A 6,360-nucleotide genomic window follows, 5' to 3' on the forward strand; every position below is an offset into this window, starting at 1 on the left:
TTAGACACATCTTTGAGTTGCAAACATTCTTATTGAAAACAAAATAGAATTAATAGTGATGACTGTAGGAAATGACTCACTTAACATATATCTCAGCATTCCAGCTTTGGGTAACTTGAAATAAGAACTGAAATAAATTTTTTAATCATTCTTTTGCATATCATTCCAAGTACTTTGATATCTGTCCTTAAAATAGAACATGAAATATTTGTCATTTAAAAGTTTTTGAAATTTTTGCTCCCAATCCTATGAGTTAGTTAATCAATATTTCTGAATATTTTTCTGCTCTACCAGATGACCACACTTCAATATAAGCAATGACATCTTTCAGGGTGGGCTTATTAAGCCCACAGAATTTCTGAGTTGGAAAGGGACATTAAAGACCTTATAAAACAGTCTAACCCTGAGTAGGAATTAGATCTCTGACATAATTAACAGGCAATTATCTCATCTTTGCTTGAAGAATTCCACCAATGGAATACTTATTTTTTCTTGTTATATTGGGTATTTATATCTATCTACCTATCTTCACATAGAGTTCAAATCTTGCCTCTGACACCAACAGAAACATTTACATATAGATAGAAATAGTTGTATAACATATTGTAGTAGCATATATCATATTCTCTATTATATTAATTTCATTTGGTCCAATATTCTAGCCTAAGACTCAGCAAACTGGCCCAAGAGCCAAATGCAGCTCATGGCCTGTTTTTATAAGACTCAAATCATTCTTAGGTCATGGGTCTTACAAAAAATAGGTACCACCCCCTCTTCTACCCACTGAGAAAGCAAAAAAAAAAATACAAAACCCATTACAAATATAAAGTCATGCAAATTTCCACATTAGCTATGTGACAGGAAAAATAAAAAAAAAAGAAAAAGAAAAAATAAGATTCATTTTGCACCCTGAGCCCATCAGTTCTCTATGTGTAAGTGGATAATATCTTTTCATCATGAGTTCTTTTGGAATTGTGGTGGGTCATTGTGTGAAACAGAACAGCAAGGAGGTCAGATGCCATTAGTATGAGAGCTGGGTGATAGAAAAGAGAGATGATCAGGTTATGAAGGGTTTTGAATGCCAGATAGTTTTATACACATGATCCTGGAGATGATAGGGAGCCAATGGAATAAATAACCTTAATCAGAGGAGAAAAATTTGTCTTGCACAAAGTAGAAAGTAGCAAGTTTCCATCTAGAAAAAAAAGGAAAATCATTTCCCTTAAAATAGATGAGTGATAAAACAAACTTAAATGAAAGCTATCTGAAAATGATCCATGGGTACATAAATACAAGCCAGAAACTTAGATACAAAAATAATTTCAAGTATTTTTGAACAGTGAAATTTAGTAGGGAAATGAAAATGGAATGGGTTGAGAAAAAACTATTTAAGTATTTAATATTGTAATTTTTAAAAGTTCTTTCTGACTGACCTAAGAGCTTTAAATCTTTGCCTATGTAACTTTTTCTTTCACACCAAATTCTCTTTTTTGCTCTTTTTGTTCTAAAAGGTTATTCTTTAGTATTCTCAGGATTGTTAAAAATATTATTTGGTCCAAATCTAGAATTAATTTAAATCATAAAAGTAAGGCAGTATCCCTCCCTATTCCTCTCCTTTCACATAGAAATTTTAAAATTTATTTGTGATAAAGTGAATTTAAAACCCCCAAGCTTAAATTCTGGTAAAAAAAATATTACTATTGTGATTCAGTAATGTTTTCTGGCATTGTATTATTTTCTTGGCTCTTTCTACTTTACTTTGCATCTCTTCATGAAAGTAAGTCTATATATATTTCTTGAATGAGTTTGTGTCACCCAAGGAAGTGGTTCACTTTATTTTGTTTATACTCTGCCTTTGACTCCAAAAAAGTAGTGTTGTCCTCAACTTCATTCACTAGAATTAAGTCTAAATGACTTTTGACCATTTAAAAAATGAGGTGTTTTATCAAAGGATGAAAATGTGTCCCCCTTTGAGGATGTTAGAAAATCAAGTTCCCTTCTAATGGATATCTATATATATCTATATATATATCTAATGGATAAAAGATGAATTCCATGATGTTTTGGAATTAATATATCACCTAATGAGGTGTTTAACTTTTTTTAATTAAAAAAATAACTGTACCTTCTTTCTTTAAAAAAAAAAAACAACACCTTACCTTCTTTCTCAGAATTGTTTCCAAGGCAGAAGAGCAAGGGTCATCCAGCTAGGAGATGTCTGAGGCCAGATGGAACCCAGGACCTCTTATCTCCAGGACTGGCTCTCTCTTCATTGAGTCATGGAGCTGTCCCAAGGTGGTTACTTTGAAGAGAACCACACTCAATGAGATTTCATGGGTTATTTGTAGACTAGAAAGAAGGAAATTGGAATTAGACTGGGGTAGGTAATGGCAAACATTAAGATCATACAAGCTCTTTGGGCAAATATATGCATAGAGAGAACTTTGGTCCTTGATCTTCTGATTATTAATTCTAAGCAAAGTACATAGGTGTATAGTGGGTAAAAGGGGGAGTTCAAATCCTGCCTCTGACACTTAATAGCCTTGTGATACCGGGCAAGGTTGGTTGTCATCAGTTTCCTCATCTATAAAACAGGAATAATATTTAAATATCATTTACCTTGCAGGGTTTTTATTAGGATCAAATAAGATAAAATAGGTAAAGCTCTTTGCAAACCTTAACATGGTATGTAAATGGTAGCCATTAAGTCACAAAACATGGAATTGATTGCCTGCATGACTGTGGCCTTATATAAAACAGTTAGATAGTGAGTTCCTCCAGATGTTCCTCCAGATGTTGATGAGATTGTCCTGATTGCATCTTAGCCATAGAATATCATTAATAAATTATAATATAATATATAAACATAAATAATTAATAAACATCACCTTAATGAGAGATGTGATTGTTCCTAAGAGTTCAGCCATGTATTCTATATGCGAAATACCAACTGAATAAAAACATGCCCATTATCTAGATTAGACAAATCAAGCATGCAACCTATAGGCTGCATGTGACTCAAAACAGATTAATATGTAATTGGAAAATATTTAACAAAATAAGTAAAAATAAAATAAAATGTAGATAATGTTAATAAGTGATTTTCTAAGTTAGTGGGCACCTGTAGGGAACTTTATTGTTTTAGTGGTCCTTTTTCCCATTTCTATTTCAGATTGATTCCTTAGGCCGAGTGATGTATATTTGGATGGCTAGGGCACCCAATCAGTATATTTGTACTTATATTTAGGATAAAAACAGATAAACAGTGATTTTCTTTGATTTGTTCTAAATTTTAGTAGAAAAGCACTTCTATGTAAAGTATAACACACAAAAACTATGGTTTTTCTCACTGGAATGAAAAAATTTGGCCATATTTGGACTTATTTCCTTTCTGATAGTCCTATTTTTAGAATATTGTGAGAGTCTTAATGCCATTCCTTCCCTTTTTATAAGTCTGAGTCCCCAGATCCCCTAAAAATTCCATTTTATAAGTCTAAGAATGATTATGGGATAATCATAAATTCATAAATGGGATACTCAAATTTCATATTTAAAAAATGAATTATCTGCTTTGTGTCACTGGCTGGTTACATTTTAGGGGCCAAGAAAACAAGGCATTAAATTTTATCATGATTAGAATTTGAAAACATTTAGCAAAATTTTAAAATTTCAAATTCCTGTTTAAAGGGGCTTAACAGAAGGTGTCTTGACTCTTATAGGCAATCTAATTTTGGCTTTTTGAACTTAAAATATTAAAGTAAAAGAAAAGAAAACATTTTCATTGAGTATTTAATTCAAAATTTTGGGCTTTGCAAGAATAAAAAAATTATATTTACCCATTGCCTTATTCTCACTTAATGATTAGTAAAGGATTTTAGTATAGTCATGTACTCTAGCCATCTCCCCCAATAGAGTAGGTGTCTTTGTGGCTCACAGCTCTGTTGCCTGGGAAAAATCTGAAAGCTATTTCCAGTCAAGAAACTGCTAGGAGAATTTTAATGAGAAGATTCATAATGATCAATGCTAGGTTTCAGTCTATGTCATTCAAGCTACTGAGAGTTAAAATGGTCATTAAGCAGGGTAGCCAGATTCCTGGAATTTGAGAATCTTTCCTTAGTTCACTGTCCTTGGTATTGAAACCAGTTAATGTGATACTTGACAGTTTCAGCCAGTGGTACAACAGGCATTTTAGTTAGCCTGTCTTTTCTAGTCAAAGAGATGCAGTATAGGTTTGCCTAATGAATTAATGGTTATGTTCTAGAAAGAACACTTTTTGGAATTGATGTCAAAAGATCCGGTTTCAAGTGTTAATCCTGTAGCTTATTCACTGACTATCTGTTTTGATACTGGAAAAATCATTTAACTTCTCCATTTCCTTTTCAAAATAGGACTAATAATTGTTCTCTTGGAATTGTTATGAGGAAAGGGATTTTAAATCATAAGGTGCTCTCTCTCCATAGCATGAATTCTTAATTTAAGTCTATGAATTTAGTTATATATACTCACACATACATACACACACATACACACACACAGAGTTTTATTTTACTTTTTTTTAACCTCAAGCACAATGCCTGGCACATAGTAGGCACTTAATAAACACTTGTTGACTTAGTTTCCTTTATATTTCTATGTAATTTATTTTATCTGAGAAAAGGATCCATAGGCTTTGCCAGATTATCAAAGGGATCTGTGACATAAAACTGTTAAAGATATGAAGAACATTGTAGAGGGAACTCTTGACTGGTCATGGTTTGGACTAACTGGCCTCCAAAGCATTTCAAATTCTGAGATTCTGTGGAGTACTATAAGAAGGATTTATGCTACTGCCAACCTTATTGTTTAGCATCCTTGTTTAGCTGAGCTTTTCTACCTCCAGATGACCTGAGATAGATTTGATTACACTAGAACTGTCATGATATTTCCTTCATGGAAGCTGCGAGAAATCTCAGCCTTGCCCTGAGCATATAAAAATTGTTCAGAAATTGCTTTTACCCATCTTTGCAGTTAGAAGTGATCAAGACTTAATTAGATTTGCCAAATCCTTTTCTTCTGTAAAGCTCTGTTCTCTTCTATAGTGTTTCATTTATCTTCAACATCCCCATGAGATACATAAGATAAGGGATGGCAATGGCAATGAAGGAAAAGTACAAGTCAGAATTGTAGTGAAGGATGGGCAAACAGAGTTTTGCTCTAGGGTATTTCTAGGTGCCAGACCCAATTCCTTCCTGCTGTATCATGGAAACCACTGTCCTCCTTCCTCATGTTTCATCAATTCTTCACCATTTCAGGAAGAGGAAAGGTTCAGTGTGGAGCTACAGATTTGTGGAGATTACAGAAGGACAGGGGATAGGTCACTTAGTTTCCTATGGCTATTGGGAAAACCCTGAAGAGAGGGAGGAAAAAGGAGAAGGGGGGAAAAAAGAAGAATGGGGTCTTGATCTCTTCAAGTCCCTAGACCAGGGGATGATGTATCCTCTCTCTTCCTCTTGATTGAATTTGTCTCAGGATCTAGGATTACTAGTTAGTGCTTTTAATATGAAATTATTCTCATAATATCAGAAAGGGAGACCATTATTAAAATCCAGGTCTCTGAAAGTACCAGTTTGATGCTTAATTCAAAAAAACCATTCTTTTTGGTTATGTAGCTATTTTAGTTACTAAAGTACCAAAGAAAACTTCATAATAAGGCAATCCTAACAGTATGAAATGTGTGATGCTGAGAATCCAATATACATGAAATTATAGAGCCTAAAATGCATGTAGCCATATCCTGTGAAGGAAGTTATGCATTTATAATGAAAATGCTCTTTCAATTAAATTTATTCTGATGGTTCTAACCTAAGAGAAGGAATTTTATTGAAAGAAATGCAATATTTCATTATAAATATATTACTTCTTTTACAGGCTACTCTTACATGCATTTTTAGAATTTATGTGCGATTTCATATATACTGAATTCTCACCATCACATGCAATTGGGATTGCCTTATAATAAAGTTTTCTTTGATACTTCAATAACTGAATCTAGGATGTTGTCCAAAGTGGGTCTTTCTCATGCTAAATTCTTTCCATAAATGAAACTGATATAATGAGGGTATGAAAAATCCCCAGAAAACACTAAAGATATACCACCTGCGTGAATCTTCAATGAAATCGTATCATGATCAGTCTCACATTGTGAGTTCAAGTTTAGGCTCAGAAAGGAGAAAAGGAAGTTATTCTATTTACTTTTTAGGAACAGTCAGGTCTGAGAAATTTTCATGCTCACATTCTCACACATGAAGTATAGAGATAAATTGTACTTTTCAATATTTATTCATTCAGCAAGTCTTTACAGGAGATACCAAAGCAGAATGA

General features: G+C 33.1%; 1 protein-coding gene and 1 long non-coding RNA gene across 4 annotated transcripts in view; one reads left to right on the forward strand and one right to left on the reverse strand.

Moving 5' to 3' along the window:
* The window catches only part of C2H1orf21 (chromosome 2 C1orf21 homolog), a 294,516-nt gene that overhangs the window by 39,408 nt on the left and 248,748 nt on the right, over window positions 1-6,360 (forward strand). The window lies entirely within an intron of this gene.
* The window catches only part of LOC103102911 (uncharacterized), a 41,078-nt gene that overhangs the window by 15,209 nt on the left and 19,509 nt on the right, over window positions 1-6,360 (reverse strand). For both annotated transcript variants that reach the window (XR_008916123.1, XR_008916124.1), the window contains exon 3: window positions 2,160-2,349. This is a non-coding gene — a long non-coding RNA (uncharacterized LOC103102911). The remainder of the gene's footprint in view (window positions 1-2,159; window positions 2,350-6,360) is intronic.

This window comes from Monodelphis domestica, chromosome 2, assembly GCF_027887165.1.
Source record: "Monodelphis domestica isolate mMonDom1 chromosome 2, mMonDom1.pri, whole genome shotgun sequence".
Taxonomy (NCBI): Eukaryota; Metazoa; Chordata; class Mammalia; order Didelphimorphia; family Didelphidae; genus Monodelphis; species Monodelphis domestica.